The sequence below is a fragment of the Lissotriton helveticus genome, chromosome 1_1 (assembly GCF_964261635.1).
Source record: "Lissotriton helveticus chromosome 1_1, aLisHel1.1, whole genome shotgun sequence".
NCBI lineage: Eukaryota > Metazoa > Chordata > Amphibia > Caudata > Salamandridae > Lissotriton > Lissotriton helveticus.
Window position 1 is genome coordinate 123,023,555 of NC_136057.1, and position 15,742 is coordinate 123,039,296.

General features: G+C 48.7%; 2 protein-coding genes across 8 annotated transcripts in view; one reads left to right on the forward strand and one right to left on the reverse strand.

Annotated features, from left to right (window-relative positions):
* LOC144766190 (uncharacterized) overlaps nt 1–15,742 on the reverse strand; it is a 315,417-nt gene that overhangs the window by 234,059 nt on the left and 65,616 nt on the right. For 2 of the 7 annotated variants that reach the window (XR_013597913.1, XM_078650346.1), the window contains exons 1-2: nt 6,874–7,087; nt 6,279–6,348 (exon numbers count right to left, since the gene is read on the reverse strand). The exons of 2 other annotated variants lie outside the window; for them this stretch is intronic. The gene's annotated coding sequence lies outside the window, so the exon portion shown is untranslated. Of the gene's footprint in view, nt 1–6,278; nt 6,349–6,873; nt 7,121–15,742 lie in introns of those variants that run through there. 3 more of the 7 variants (XM_078650351.1, XM_078650350.1, XM_078650457.1) reach the window with 2 other exon arrangements.
* The window catches only part of LOC144766034 (uncharacterized), a 49,457-nt gene continuing 41,118 nt past the window's right edge, over nt 7,404–15,742 (forward strand). Inside the window, exon 1 of the mRNA XM_078650344.1 lies at nt 7,404–7,600. The gene's annotated coding sequence lies outside the window, so the exon portion shown is untranslated. The remainder of the gene's footprint in view (nt 7,601–15,742) is intronic.

A 15,742-nucleotide genomic window follows, 5' to 3' on the forward strand; every position in this document is an offset into this window, starting at 1 on the left:
CAATATGGATCGAAGGAATTAAATCAATCATGAATGATACGGTGATTGCCTATATATCTATACTACATCTGAATACAGAAATAGCACCTGGGTGAGCTTCTATAAAAGACTATTCCAACCCTGATGAAGTCCATGTTGGACGAAACACGTTGGCTGGGCTGATGCATTTGAGTACAAATAAAGAATACATTGAAAAAAAGAAATCTCAAGACTCTGCGCTGTATTTTCTGATTTGGTGGAACTTATAATATTTTGTATAGTTTGCAAAGGAAATTAGGTTTAATTACATGCTTGAGCATAATTGATTTAGGAATCTAGTTAATAACTGTATGCTCCTTTTCAGAATTTGACAATCCTAGTCAGTATAAGGCACAAGCAAACCCCATATTTAAACTGTGGTCAACCCCCTGGTAGCCTGGCACAGAGCAGTCAGGCTTAATTTAGAGGCAATGTGTAAATATTTGTGCAACACTTCAAACAGTAAAACAGCGTAAACAGCACACAAAATCAACACCAGTTTAGAAAAATAGAGCTCAATTTAATCAACAAATCGAAACCCAAAGACAAAAATCCAATCAGTATAACCGGAGATATGAATTTTTAAAGTATAAACTTCTATACAGCACCTAAAAACATAAAGCGTCAACCGAGGCAATCTGGTCATGCTGGACCAGGTTAAAGTAAAAAGTTCAAGCTAATCACGATGGAGCGCGAATTAGATAGAGCCCCAGATTAGTTCAGCTGAAGGTTTTACCCTCTCAAGTTTTGAGCCAAGAGTCCCGTTCGCATTGGAGAGGGTCGCAGGGAGTAAGGAGAGAGTTGATGGCGGTGCAGGACATGGCACAAAGAGTATGCCAGGTGTCGCAGAAGGTCGGGCTGGAGCTTTACGTTGTTGGTCTTCCAGATCGATTGATGCTTTCCGTGCAAGGGGATAGGCGGCAGGGGCTTGTGCTGAAGTTTGCGAGCAGTGGGATTCCGGTGCGAATGGGCTCATTTCCACTCATGAAGAGTTCAAAAGCTTCATTTAGGAGCCCACCGAACCACAGCAAGGGTCTAGGGCCTGAGAGGCACCATTTGGGAGCAAGGAACGCGCTGAAGACTGGTCCAGGCACTTCCACAAAATGAATGGGAGGTCAGGAACAGCACCAGCCCTCACTGCACAAGCTTCTGTTGTTTGTAAATACAAGAGCATGGCTTTAACCCGTTTATTGCGGTGGCAATTCCGCTGCGATGTGGGCGTTCGAATGCGCGTCCGGGGCCGTGTAGGCCAATGGACGTGCGCAACACTACTGAGGTAGTGCTTGCGACGGCTGTTGGCCAACGCACGCACGCAAGGGTTAAAAAAAAATATTTGCTGCAAACCCCAGATCAGCCAAATTAAAAGATGCTCATGTGGACACACTTGTGTCAAAAACTTATTTTATAGATGCGGTCAGCAAGTGGGTAAAGTCTGTGGTTGCGGTGGCTCAGGAGAAAGGTAAGAATGTGCAACTTGAGATTCGCGGACTACGGCGGCATTCAGAATCATGCCTGAAGCCTCCAAAAGCAGCCCGCCGGAGCCTGAGGAATTGTCAGTTCTGAGTTGCAAGCCGCAACAGTCTTTAGTCTACAGACCTGAGGACATGTGACTGGGAGCCCCAAGGCCACGACGAGCCTCCAACAGCCTGGTCGCAGGGCATTGGATTTATTTAAGCATTTTTTATAGCGCATACTTTACCCAGCGGAGTCAGAGCGCTTTACAATAGAGCGAAGTATATAGGATTAGATATTATGGTAACATATTTACAGAGTATAAATCCACCAAAAATGACACGATACAAACTAAAGTTGGAGCGATTAGGGTTCCAAAAAAACACATTCCAGAGTTGAAGCGTAAGGACAAACTAGTCTCCAGTGAGGAACACGAAACAGTCAATGCCTCCAGGCTGTGTAGGTGTATTGTTTTGACCCCGCCCCCCAGCCACTGACCACGCCCACGTGCCCTGCCCCCACATACACCAGACCCACAAGCCCCGCCCCCACATTCACTGCCCCCGCCCGAGTAGGAGCATTCACACCCACAGGCCCCGCCCCCACATTCACTGACCCCGCCCCCGGCAGAGGAGCATCCACACCCATGGGCCCCGCCCCCACAGGCCCCGCCCCCTCTCAGGAATCATACGTTAATGCTCTTCCACCACTGCCTCGAGTCCTTGTCTCCCCTTACCTCTCTTGTGGTTTCGTGGGGGCAGTGTTGGCCTGGTGGAGGGGACACACCGAGGGCCCCACGTGACAACAAAGCGCGCGCTGGGCAAGGGCCGCCTTGATCTGTAGCTGCGCATGCGCAGGACACTCAGTTTGTCACAAGTGCGCATGCGCAGGATGTCTGCTTGTTGTGGCCGCGCATGCGCTGAGAATAGCGGAGCCCATAAAACATAAAGAGTGTGTAATTGAGCAGCCTGCAGGGAAGCACGGCCTGGAGAGTCCAACCGAGAGGGGACGCAACTGGGAACGTCCACACTGTCTTCCATTCAGAAAAACTGAAAACCCCAGGACTTAACTAAGAGCGCGGGTTAAAGAGGTCTCGATGGGTTAACAACTGCGCATGCGCTGGTGACAGACACTGCGTCCCGCAGCGGAGCACGAGCTAAGAAGGGCCTTGGATTAACAACTGCGCATGCGCTGAGAACAGACACCTTCAAGAGGGCCTTGTATTAACAGCTGCGCATGCGCTGAGGACAGACACTGCTCCGGGGCCTTGGATTCCCTTGAGCTCCTCACTGCCATGCCAGGGACACTGCAGCAGCAGCTCCAAGCAGCAGGTAGAGGGAGCACAGAGGGGTGAGACTCTGAGACACACATGCAAACAATCAATCAATACAATCTGTATTCGATCTCTTAAATACAGATCATAAAAGCACAATTTAAATCAGTGATCAACAACCAGCCCCAGTTCATAACAAGTTAAAATCCTATAGCAAGTAGAATTATCTAAAAAGAACATCAGATAATTTTTACAGGACATTTTATCCCATAAAGTGCATCATGTGCCTCATAGACCGAATCCAGTTAGTTTACATCAAATTACTCATTTCTGCATATAATTATTAGTTAAAACCAACCTCCCGCCTTTCTACTTTTCATACAGGCCCACAAAAAGGTGGCTACCACAGACAAAGGGATCAGGCAGAGATTTAAAGAAGTAACGTGCCACCTGGCATTGTTTAAAATTGTGGCGCTTTAAAATCGAAAGGATAAATTCTTCTCTTCCTGTATTATAAAACACACAGAACAAGACTAGGTGCAGGTCACATTGGGGGGAATGGTTGTGGGTGGGCACCGGCCTCCAGCAACAAAGCGCTCCCAGCGCTAGAGGTAAAATAAAGCGCTCCCAGCGCTATAACCAGAAAATAAAGCGCGACCAGGCGCAAATAACGCGCTTCCAAGCGCTAGGAGGCAATTCCAGCGCTCCCAGCGCTAGAGGACAGCACAAGTCCAGAGAAAGTCCTTGGAATGCAGCAAGATGGGGGGGCAAGGCTGGGCCAGGGCCCAGCTCACTGGGCCCTCCAGGCAGGAAGGCAGTCCCAAGTGGCGGTTCCTCCTGGCGCCAGCAGCAGCAGCAGCCCCCCTCAGTAAGATCAGGAAAGAACAACTTGCAAGGGGACACAGACCCTTTTTATACTAATAAATCCTTTGTCTGTGTGCAGGGTGGGGGAAGAACCAGTCGCAGCTGGTCTGGGAGCACCCTTGATGTGCTCAGCCCCTCACTCTATTCACTAGGCAGGCTAGGGTCGTTAGACGCACCACAGGGGGCGGAGCCAGCATTGTGTGGGGAAAGCCCCGCCCTATTCAGGACCCAGGTGCACTCCTCCCCAGCCATCAGCACGCTAATCTGCACACTCACCACCGGGCAGACCCATCATGACTCATGGAGCCTGGCATCCCAGCCAGCTCCAGCCAATCACACGCCAGCACCTTTACAGCACACACACAGCCATGTCTAGAAGTGGCACTTCCACACTAGACACATACACGCCGCATACATCATTTCGCAGCATTCAATCACACGAGTCCGCACATACCAGACTCGAGCCTGTACACCCCACGCATCAGGAACTACCAGGGACCCATACATTCCCCATGCATTCCTATGGGAGGGCAGGCCAACCTTACTCCACGCACTCAGAGTGCGCACGCACTTTCCACTGGGACACAGTGAAAGTGCGCAGAACACAAAAATCACCATCACTAGGTCACCATTAAAAGCAAAAAGTTTAGGGGTGAACCTGCTAGAAGGGCCAAGTCCAACACTAACCATGAAGAAAATGCTAACCACCGAAGGGAAAGAATGGGACATGTTGTTGCCACTCGCCCTCTTTGTTATTTGAAGCCAGGTTCAGAGAAGCTTGGGTTGTTCTCCCTTTGAACTTCTTTACGGGAGACAGCCACAAACCTTGCTAGAAATGACAAGAGAAGTGTGGGAACAAGAGAAACAAGAAGAGACACAACACCATCTAGAATACACCCAAAGCCTAAGAAACCGCATAGAGAAATTGCGAGATTTTGCTCACAAAAACCTAGAAAAAGCTCAAAGAAGCCAGCAGATGTCTTACAATAAAGGAAAGAGGTGACAACAGTTACAGGTCCATGACTGGGTGCTCCTATTCCTACCTTCCTCTATACGCCAAAAACGGGCAGAATGGAAGGGACCATATGACGGTGCTGAAAGGGTAGGCCTCACTACTTACCGGTTACGCCTTTCCTTAACCAAAACCCAGATATACCACATAAATCTACTAAAGAAATGGTTGGGACCCCTCCCCAAAGACACCCATTACGTTTTGTCTCACTCAAAACCCATTCCTTCAACATTGAATAAATTGCCCATAAACGAACATCTAACAGAGGAACAAAAAGTGTCTCTTCAGACCCTCTTAGAGTCCTTCTCCTCCATCTTTTCCGACCTCCTGGGAAAATCAACAATACTCGAGCATGCCATTGTTACCCCACCAAATAAAGTAATAAAACAACGCCCCTACAGAATACCAGGCGTTAGGCGGGACGCAGTTCCTGACGAAATAGAGAGCATGTTACAACTAGGAGTCATAAAACCTTCCAGCAGTAACTGGTCTCCCCCATTGTCATAGTTCTGAAACCTGATGGTTCCATCCGTTTTTGAATAAACGTCCGAGCAGTCAATACCATCTGGAAATTTCACTCATACCCGTCGATGAATCGAGAAATTAGGCTTAGCCCAACATATAACCACATTCGATCTTACAAAAGACTATTAGCAGGTACCACTTAAACAGGAAGACCAAGAAAAATCGCCTTTAGCACCTCTAATGGGCTATACGAGTTTACTGCACTGCCTTTTGGGTTACACAGAGCACCAGCGATGTTCCAAAGACTTATGAACAAAGTTTGCTCCCAACATCAAGAGTACTCCTTAGCCTTCATAGACGATATCATAATATTTAGCCCTAACTTGGAACTACATCTCGTCCATTGTGGGAAGATATTCCAAGCACTTAGGACTGCAGGGCTCCACGTGAACTCCAAAAAGACCAGGATAAACTTCACCAAAGTCAAATATTTGGGCTATTTATTGGGAGATGGTGCTATCGCTCTGCAACAAGAGAAATTGAGAGCAGTCTTAGACACGCCCTTCCCTCCCACCAAAAAAGGCATTAGATCCTTTTTGGGCTTACAAGGCTACTACCGCTGGTTTAAACCCAATTATTCTGAAATAGCAGCACCACTAACCGACCTACTGAAGAAAGAGAAAAGGAACTAAGACTTGGTAAATCCTCCCCAAGCCGCCAGAAAGGCATTCCACGAGCTCAAGTGAGCCATAACCTAAGGCGGAGAAACCAGCAGGGAAGACCGGAAAAACGGAGAACACCGAACAGCCTTCCGAGAGAGAGAACTGGAGCCTTGGGGAGGTCACAGCTTGTTGGCGAGGAGGGAAAGTCGAAACAGAAGGAGACCAGACCTCGCTGAAGGACGTGGAGTCACCACGCCATGGCCCCGGAGTGACGTGGCTCTTACAGGTGAGTGGGCGTCTATGGGGCTTTTGGAAAGGGGCTGAGTCAGAGAGGGAAGGGAGGGGAGGCTGAGGGGTGAAAGGGACCCAGGGAAAAGGAAATAAGTGAGATGGAATAGGAAGACAAGAGCAGAAATCATCGGCTACTCTTCTTGTTTTGGTTGCTCCAACCCCCTCCCTTCACATTTATGCATAGTTATTATTTATCTCTCACATCCTCCTTTGATTAAATCATAAAGCAAAAAACACTTACCTGAGTCTTTTTCTTCTGTCCGAGAGACGACGGCGGCCGAGGCTCACCTCAGGGACTGAAGTGGAAGACCCTGTGGGAAAGAAGAATACAAAAGAGACAATCAATCACTGTGATTTCCTGTAATAATAATACAAAGTGCATACCAAGAAATTATTCAATGCAGTGTGCTCCTTCTTGACCGACTCTTCTACACGAGGAGCTACATACTTTCCCTACAGGGAATGGGAGACAGACACACACACACGGGAAAGCATAGTAGGAAAACGCTACATACAGTTTGTAGATGCTTGCATATGTACATTATTTTAGAAAGATGGTGGAACTATTGATTCTGAATGCACTTTCTTTTCTTAAGTCACAAATGTATGAAACAGTTTGTTGCAGGTCTAGTTGTTCTGCCTTCCTCTTCCCTCTCCCCATTGGTTAGCTATGTGACGTACAATGGAATGTTGGTATAATATTTATATGACGTGTACACCTCTACTCGGTGACTATGTTACCTTCCTGACAGCTGTCCCCTCCCACCCGCAAGCTCGTTCTACGTACATAAATACCTATGAAAATATACTGTTATTTTCCTTGTTATTGAACCTACATTCTACAACACAGTCCAGAGTCTGGAATTCACTGCACAGCCCCTGCCCTGAGTGTTGCCTCTCAGTGTCCTGAAGATGCCCCCGTGCTCTTGCGTCACCCTGGGGTCAGAGGCCTCCCTCACCTCTGCTCGAGCCCCGCTCAGTGGGGGCTGCAGGGTCTGGGGGAGGGAGGCACCGGGGGCCTGGCTGCCTGTGAGGAGTGGGCCCGGTGTGTTATTCCCCCTCCGAGTGACGCGCGAGCTCAACAAAACATTGGGTCTCACTGCTAAGCACGCGCAGGACCGCGCGTCACGGCTGCGCACGTGCGGAGCAAAGACACGACATCCTATCGCCGAGTTAGGACCTTGCACGGGGTACGGACTGTAAACCGCCCTGGACACACGACGCGCAGCCTCGCTGCGCCTGCGCAGAGAGACACTTCCCGCTCATACGCCTGCGCAGAGAAAAGGCACTTCTCCCAGAGGAGTCGACCGAGGAGCTTTGCATTTAAATGCATCTCACCCTGTGCTGTGGCGTGCAGTGTCCCCGCGCGGACACTGGAATTCAGGACCTTCCTGACCTCGCGTTCCTCGCTGGGAGGCAGTGTCTGTCCTCAGCGCATGCGCAGTTGTCCATCTACGGTCCTCTCTAACCCACGCTCATAGTTCAGTGCTGGGGTTACTCAAAGGCCTGAGAAAGCTCAGTCAGACCCACAGCAGGGCCCTCAGCACCCACGGTACACCCCAGGTGAGGCATGAGGTACAATGACTGTCTGGAGCTGGAGGGTCTCTAGCCTGCTGTCCGGGATTCATCTGTTGTTGTTGTCTGCATCGATGGATGATTATTTTGTCTCCACAATGCTCATTGGCCCTCTCTGCTGGAGTTGGGTCGCTCTTTTCAAGGCCTCAGTGTAATGAAGTACAAACGCCGTTATAAGTTTGCACGTGTATTTATTTCAGGAGCGCCGGGGCTAGCTTCTCTTACGGTCGGCGCCAAGGGAACAATATGGCCGCCTTCCGCTTCCTGTGATCAGGCTTCCTGTTCCGCTCTAGAAACACTAGAGCGCTACCACATATCTCCCCCCTTTATGCACAATAAACAATATTTACAAAAGTCTTACTTCCAGTCCATCTCATAGTCCTTGAATCTCTCCGGTACCTTAATTCTCCGTCCTGCTCGAGTTTCCACTCTCTCGCACTTTCTCTCTCCTCCCGTAGTCTCGTGTTCCCTTCTCTCTCTCGTACCTTCTGCTTCCCCCTCCTTTGCCTTCTTCTCACTCCCTTCTTCGCCTCTGCTTCCTCCTTCCGTTGTCTCTCTCCTTACTCTTTCTTCACCTGCTGTTTGTCCTTCTGTTCCGTTCACATTCTCTCCTTGCCTTTCTCCTTCTTCACTTTCTCCTTCCTCAAAGACATTCTCTGTTCCTTCATCCGCCTCATCTTCCCACTTTAGTATCTTGCTGCATTTTGCCATTCTGTCCATGGACCAAATCTTACCATCGCTCAGGAGGGCTGATCTAGCATAAGGTTCCACCACTTTGAGGGGAGGTGAGAACTTGCTCTCTCCTTTCTTCTTCATGATGGCTAGCTTCACCCTCACCCAATCGCCTTTGTCCAGTTCTGTACTTTGAGTGTCCGTCTTCTGTTGTAATGAGCCGTGTAGACTTCCTGGGCTCTCTCTAAATTTTTCCTGACCACCGCCGGTGACCATTTACTCTGGACAATCAACTTCCTCCATGCTGCATTGTCTTTGGTGAAGGCCTCTCTGCCTCTTAAGATCTTGAAGGGGCTGTAGCCTGTGCTACCCGGTGTGATTCGGTATGCCCAAATCATCTTCTCTAGCTCCCTTTCCCAATCCATACCATCCTCGATGGCCGCCTGTATGGTGCCCATTATCACCCGATTAAATCGTTCCACTTGGCCATTTCCTGCCGGGTGGTAAATCGGGGTGTGCTTCACTTCAATTCCGTTTCTGCTGGTGAAAGCAGCCCACTTTTCTGAAGTGAACTGGGGTCCATTGTCGCAGGTGATGATCTTCGGGATACCTTCGCTGACAAATGTGGAACGCAAAAACTTTATCACTGCCTCAGTGTCCACTCGCTCCAAGACTTGTAGCTCGGGCCACTTGGAATACCTATCAATGGCAACCACCACGTACTTCTGAGTACCCTCCTTGTTCAGGACTGGTCCCATTATGTCCACTGACAATATCTCCCACGGGCCATCTGGAATCGGAAATCTTCCCAGCGGTGGCCTCAGCATGCTCTGAGCCTTGTCCGACTTTGCACAAGACTCGCAAGAGCGCACATGTCTTTCTACCTGCGCGTCGATGGCTGGCCACCAGTACGCTTGTCTGGCCAAAGCTTTCGTTTTCGTGATGCCCTCGTGCCCTTCATGCAGTAAGGCCATCAACCGTTCCAACATGTTCCTGGGTGGTACCACCTTGTCCCCTCTGAGTAGGAACATTGGGTTTTCAGCCAAAGACAGTTCCTCTCGGACTTCCCAGTATCTCTTCAGGTCCTCCTTCAAGTGTCTTTTCTCTGGCCAGCCATGAACTACATATCCTTTTACGGCCTCCAGGTCTGTGTCTTCCTTGTAGGCCTCTTCCCAGTCCTGGGCGCTGATCACCCCCTCAGTGTCCTGGATGGTGGCTACGACGTATCCATCCCACTCTTGCCTTTCTTCATTCCTTGCCTCATCCATGGCAGCTGCCCTACTTAGGAAGTCGGCCACTTTGTTCTGTGGCCCTGGAATGTGCTCGACCTCATAGACAAAGTCCAATAGCCGTAGGGTCATCTTGGCAATCCTGGGTGTGGCATGGTCATGTCCACTTGATGTCAGAACGCGAACTAAAGGCTTGTGATCGGTTTTCACGAGGAATTTGGCGCCCCACAAGTATTGCCTAAATTTCTCCACCGCCCAGACCACCGCAAGCATTTCTTTCTCCACCACACTGAACTTCTCCTCATTGGGCGATAACGAGCGGGAGGCGAAGCTGACTGTCGACATCTCTCCTGACTCCTCTCTCTGCATCAGTACCGCTCCTAGGCCTCGGTCACTGGCGTCGGTGGTAAGAATAGACTCTGCCTTGGGGTCAAATCCTTTGAGGGGAATGGCTGTTCCCATTTCTTGCTTTAGTGCGTCGAACTCTTTATGCTCTTCTTTTCCCCACTGAAACCTGTTCTTTTCCTTGAGCAGTTGTCGTATGTAGTGCGTCTTTGTTGCGAAATGAGGAATGAATTTGCTGTAATACTCGGCCATTCCTAGGAATGACCGAACATCTTCCTTCTTTTCCGGAGTGGGCGCCTCCATGATGGCTCTCATGTTTGTTTTCTTCGGAGTTATTCCTTGTCCACTCACCTCATGGCCGAGGTATGTGACCGACTGGACTCACAAATTGCATTTAGTCCATTCGGCAGTCAATCCGCTGTCTTGCAGTTTCTGTAGTACTTTGTGAAGTTTCACATTGTGATCTTGCCTCGACTTCCCCATTACCAGAATGTCATCCTGGAAGAAGAGGACATCCTTCAGGTCTTTTAGGAGCTTGTGCATGATTTTCTGGAACACGGCCGCGGCAGAAGCTAGGCCGAAAGGCATCCTCACGAACTCGTAGCACCCGAATGGTGTGATGAACGACGTGAGGTGGGTGCACGACGGATGTAGCTTAACTTGATGGTAGGCCGACGAGAGGTCCACCGTGGAAAACCATGTGACGTCCTTCGTTTTCGCCAGCAATTCACTGATGCGCGGCAAGGGGAATTTGTCTATGACGATGTTTTTGTTTAACTCTCTTAAGTCCACGCAGAGACGTACCTTGCCGTTGGGCTTTTGGGCTACAACCAGGGGGGACAGCCATTCCGCACTCTCTATCGCCCTGATGACTCCTTCCTTTTCCAGCCTGTCCAGTTCTATTTGCACTGCCTCCCTGCTGCGGAACGGAATGTTCCTTACTTTGTGTACTACTGGTACTGCCCCTTCCTTCAATTTGATGAGGTGTGTGTACTTGCCCAGCTCACCAATCTGCCCGTTGAATACTTTGGGATATGTCTTCCGCCACAGCTGCACGTCTTCCCTGACCTCCATATCCATGAGTAGGATTTTCTCTATGCCTCCCGGGTTGAGCTGGATCCCTAAAGCTCCTTGGTCCTTCCAACTCAGCACGGACGGGCCTCTCTCTGCTACGTACAGCTTGCACTGCGCGTGACGGCCTCTAAATTCAAACAAGAGCGGGCAGTAGCCTAACATGGGGATCTTTTGTCCGGTGTACGTTACCGGTCTCACATCCATGGGTAGGAGTGTTTCTTTGATCCTCGACGCAAAGTTGTCTTCCCATACCTGCCTCTGAACGATTGAGATGGGCGCTCCACTGTCCGCGATCATCTCCAAGGGTATGCCCCCTATGTGCATGTCGAGTCGGGGTCTGTCTGAGTTGGAACCATCCATTTCCAGAACTTGGACATCAATGTACAAGAATTCCTCCTCTTCCCCTTTGTCGTCCTGATCGCTGGAATCGTCTCGCTGATCTTGGTCTACCAAACGCACCACGGCATTCTTCGGTTTCCTGCGACACACCTTCTCGTAGTGTCCAAAGATGTTGCAGTAGGAACACCTGGCCTTGAAGGCGGGGCACGCCTTGTCGTTTCCCAGATGGGTATTGCTACCACACCTGTAACACTGGTTTTTTCCTGTTTTGTGTGACTTGCTGTCCGCCTGTGATTTAGTGGAGAAATCAGCTCTATTTCCTCCCTGAGTCTTCCGCGTCTCATTTTGCTTCCAACGGTCGTTTCTATTTGGCGCCATTACTCTACACACCGCTTGCGATTCCTGGGCGTCTCTCTTCGCTGCTTGAGCACACCTTCTCGATAGCTCTGCTTTCTTGACCATCGCCCAGATTTTCTTGAGTGGAGCGTCGCCGTTCACCCACAATTTCTCCTGTATGTGGGCACTAGAGGTATGCATAATAATTTGGTCCCTGATGAGTTCATCATGCAGTCCCCCAAATTTGCACGTGACAGCCAACTTCCTCAGTGCTACAACGTATTCGTCAACAGACTCTCCGCTCTTCTGCTTCCTCTGAAAGAAGTTGAATCTATCAATGGCGACACACACCACAGGCCTGTAATGTGCGTCTAAGTCCTCGATGGCATGATTAAACACCTCCGTATCCGTTGCGGCTCTTTCCCCTTTCACAATGGTGTCATAGATCCTGAGCCCTTCTGGACCTAAGTTATGAAGCAGAATCTTCTTTTTCCTCTTGCTCGTGAAGGGGGTATCGCCTTCCTCTTCTAACGCCTCCAGATAGTTAAGGAAGGACCTCTTCCAGTCTTCCCATTTCCTTTCCGGTTCTCCGCTTTTCGTGAGGAATGGAACTAGTTGGGTGAGGGATGTGCTCTGGCTCGCCATGGCTGGGACGTTCCTCTTGGCCTTAGGTGCGGTGACTGTTTGCCTGGATGGACTCCCTGGGGCGCTTTGCTCTCCTCCCTCGTCCTCTCTGTGCTCTCCCTCGCTGTCCTCTCCCAGTCCACGCTCTGTGGTGAGAGATGCTGCTTGTGAGCTGCCTCCTGTCTTTGTACTCGATGGGCCTGCAGTCTCCGCCAGCGTGCGCCTCTTTACTCTGTTGCTAGGGCACTAAAGAGGGCCTACAGTGATGTCCCGGGGCTTGTTACCTTGATGCACCCCCGTGGGAGTCTTCTGCCGCCTTGCTGTGCACTCTGCCCCCTTCGGGTGTTGTTTCTCTGTGCAGTGGCCTTTGCTGAGCTCTGGTGTCGGTGTAGGGCCCTTTTCTGGCTTGTGGGCGCTCTGGTGCTCTTTTCGCGCTTCTTTCCGCCCTGCTAGCTCCTCTGCCGCGCTCCGTGGTCGTTTTCCGTCTCACGCGCTATGCGTGCAACCGCTAGGGGTCGCGTGAGCGTTCGGGTGTTTAATCGTCCCGACTCGTCGCCATTGTAATGAAGTACAAACGCCGTTATAAGTTTGCACATGTATTTATTTCAGGAGCGCCGGGGCTAGCTTCTCTTACGGTCGGCGCCAAGGGAACAATATGGCCGCCTTCCGCTTCCTGTGATCAGGCTTCCTGTTCCGCTCTAGAAACACTAGAGCGCTACCACACTCAGCAAACGGGGACATTTGTTTCGCCTGAAAAGTCTGTGATGAGAAGATCGACCAGTAAAAGTAACACATGTACAGGATGAAAAATAAATAGATAAGCAATGTCCAATCCATAATGTAGCAAAATACAGTAAACCTAGGTAAAGTGCATATTGTGAATAGTACAATACGAATGACTTCATAGATCACACATAGATTTCCGTGCACCCGTAGCCACTCTCACAAAGGTGCCAATGCGCAAGATCAATGCAACATTGTCCAATTTAAATTTGCAGTCAACAGCGTCTATTAAATTAATAGGTGACAATTTTTTAAAATACGGAATTAGCAACCATTGGGCATATTTCATATAGTATTTACTAAAGACTAAAAAGTGTAAAAGCGTTTGACCGCTGTGATCATCACATGGACATGGTAGGGAGTCACGTTTTGCGTTATACCCATGGGGAAAACAAAGCAAATATCTTACGGTCCCAGCTCTTAGACGGAATAGGAGCCTCTCTCCCATTGGGACATCGGTAGTGCAATATAACTTGGTAGACAGTGCTTAGGGTGCTCAATGGATATACATTTTGCGACCGTTTTTATATTCAAATCCCTTTCTAGTTTATCTGCGCTATAAAGTGCGTACAATGCTGTCTTTAAAACGTTTTTGTCCATTGTTACAGCTGTGTTTGAGTTGGCAAACAGTCTACCAAGGTTAACGCTTTCCAGACCGTTAACTACCCCAGGAAGCCATGGAATATCCATCCCTTTCTCACAGCGAAGACTATCATCTATTATGTCCCTTGTGAGAGAAGCCTCGGGATTCTCCATTATGGCTAGCCAAAATAGTACAGGGCGGGCCCTATGATGTCTTCAATGTATCCTAATTTCAGTTTGCCGTGACATATGTACAGAGGGGTGGAGATTGGGGCGCCCAAGAGTTTTCTACAAAATCTACTTTCCTCTGATTGGACGCAAGAGCAGTTGGCAACACTCCATTCCTCTGCCTCATAGGTAGCTATTGGTACACACAGGATCTTAAAAATCTTTTAAAAGGCTGGAATTGTTCCCGATTTTCTAGGGCGGAGGAGACTGAGGATTGAGTTAAAAGCCCTCGAGAACTTACTTTTACAATATGCCAAGTGTTCACACCAGGTGCCGTTCACAGCGAAGACCATTCCCAGATAAGGGGAAGTAGCAGTGCAAGTTAATTTTTGGTCGCCCACAGAGATAAAATATTAACAGACATTTCCTTGGCCCACAAGGCATTATAAAAGATTTCTTAAAATTTGTGCATAAATCTAGGCCGGACATAAAATCTGTGAAACCTCAAACTAAAGTGCGTAGTGCATTTGGTGTGCGACCAATTAAAACTGCATCATCTGTGTATAAAAGCACTGGGAGAGGTTTGCCTTGAATTCTGGGAACATCATTAGTTAGTGTGATCAGTAAATTGTTTATATATATGATAAATAGAAAAGGGTCCAGAACACACCCCTGTCTGACTTCTCTATCTACACTGATGTAATTGGAAACTTCTCCCCCAACACCAATCCTGACCTCGCTTTCAGGTCCATATGGAGATAGGCTAAATAATTAACAAGGGCCTCATCCAGTCCATATTCTAAAAGGATGGACCATAGACGGGACCTATTGACAAAATCCAAAGCTGAGGACAGGTCCATAAAAGAAAGCTAAGTAAAGTGGCAAGTGCTGTGCAAAAGTGTACTTCCCTATGATCAAATTAAGATTAAGACTTTGCTTGTTTGTGCCAACTTTACCCCTGAAACGTAGTTGGCATTGTTCTAAAACTGATTGTCCTCTGTCCAGGTTAAAATTTTTGTGTATAAAACCCTGCCTAAAATTTTAAGGTTGTTATCTATGAGGGCGATCGGTCTACAGCAAAAGGTTGTGTGCAATCGCCGTTTTTAAAAATGGGAACGATCGTGCTAGTAGACCATGTCTTAGACAGTGGGGCATTGGTTAGAATATGAAAAATATTTAACAACAGTGGGGCCCAAAAATCTGGTTTATATTTAATAAGATCAATGGCCAACCCATCAGGGCCTGGAGTTTTATTGCCCGCACTCTGACGTATAGCCTCCTCAACCTTGTTTATTGATAATGGGATTCCAGGTGGCACCCTGTTAATAAAAGGGTCGGATTAAAAAACAGGCTCTTGGTAAATAGTGGAAAAGTGACTTTCCCAGGTGGCGCTCATTATGTTGCATCTGATGGGAGTGAACGGTTGTCCAATTGATCTTTAGTGGTAGTCCAAAATATATTCCCATTATTTAAGCTGGTGGCATTAATGAGCGCATCCCATTACACCTAGGGCTTTGAGATAGGACCTTGTGGAGCTTTCTGTTGGCAATTGAGCACTCTTGATTGAACCATCTAGGTTCACGCAGTACTGTACAAATGGGTTTAGACAGCAAGGATTTAATGGTCCACTGAGTTCGGTAAAGGCGCTGATAGCCACTGGGTGTGGAACAGGGCCTCTAAGCAGATGTTAATAAGATTCATGTTTCCCCTAACCATAGAACTGAATCGTTCTGTGTTATTAATGCCTTGCCAGCCCAGTCTGAGGTTATCTGTAGATGGTGATCGGTCCCTAGCACCACATTCTGTCTGAGGCGTTGGAACTGGAGACATCCGTAACGTTATTTGTATTGGGTTATGGTCCCCAAAGATTTTGGCCATAATTTCGGCTTTAAGCAAGCTTGCTTCTCAAGCGGGGGAGATAAAAAACATTATCAATTGTAGATGAGCAGCCCCTCCCTCTGAATGTCGTTTCGGGGGG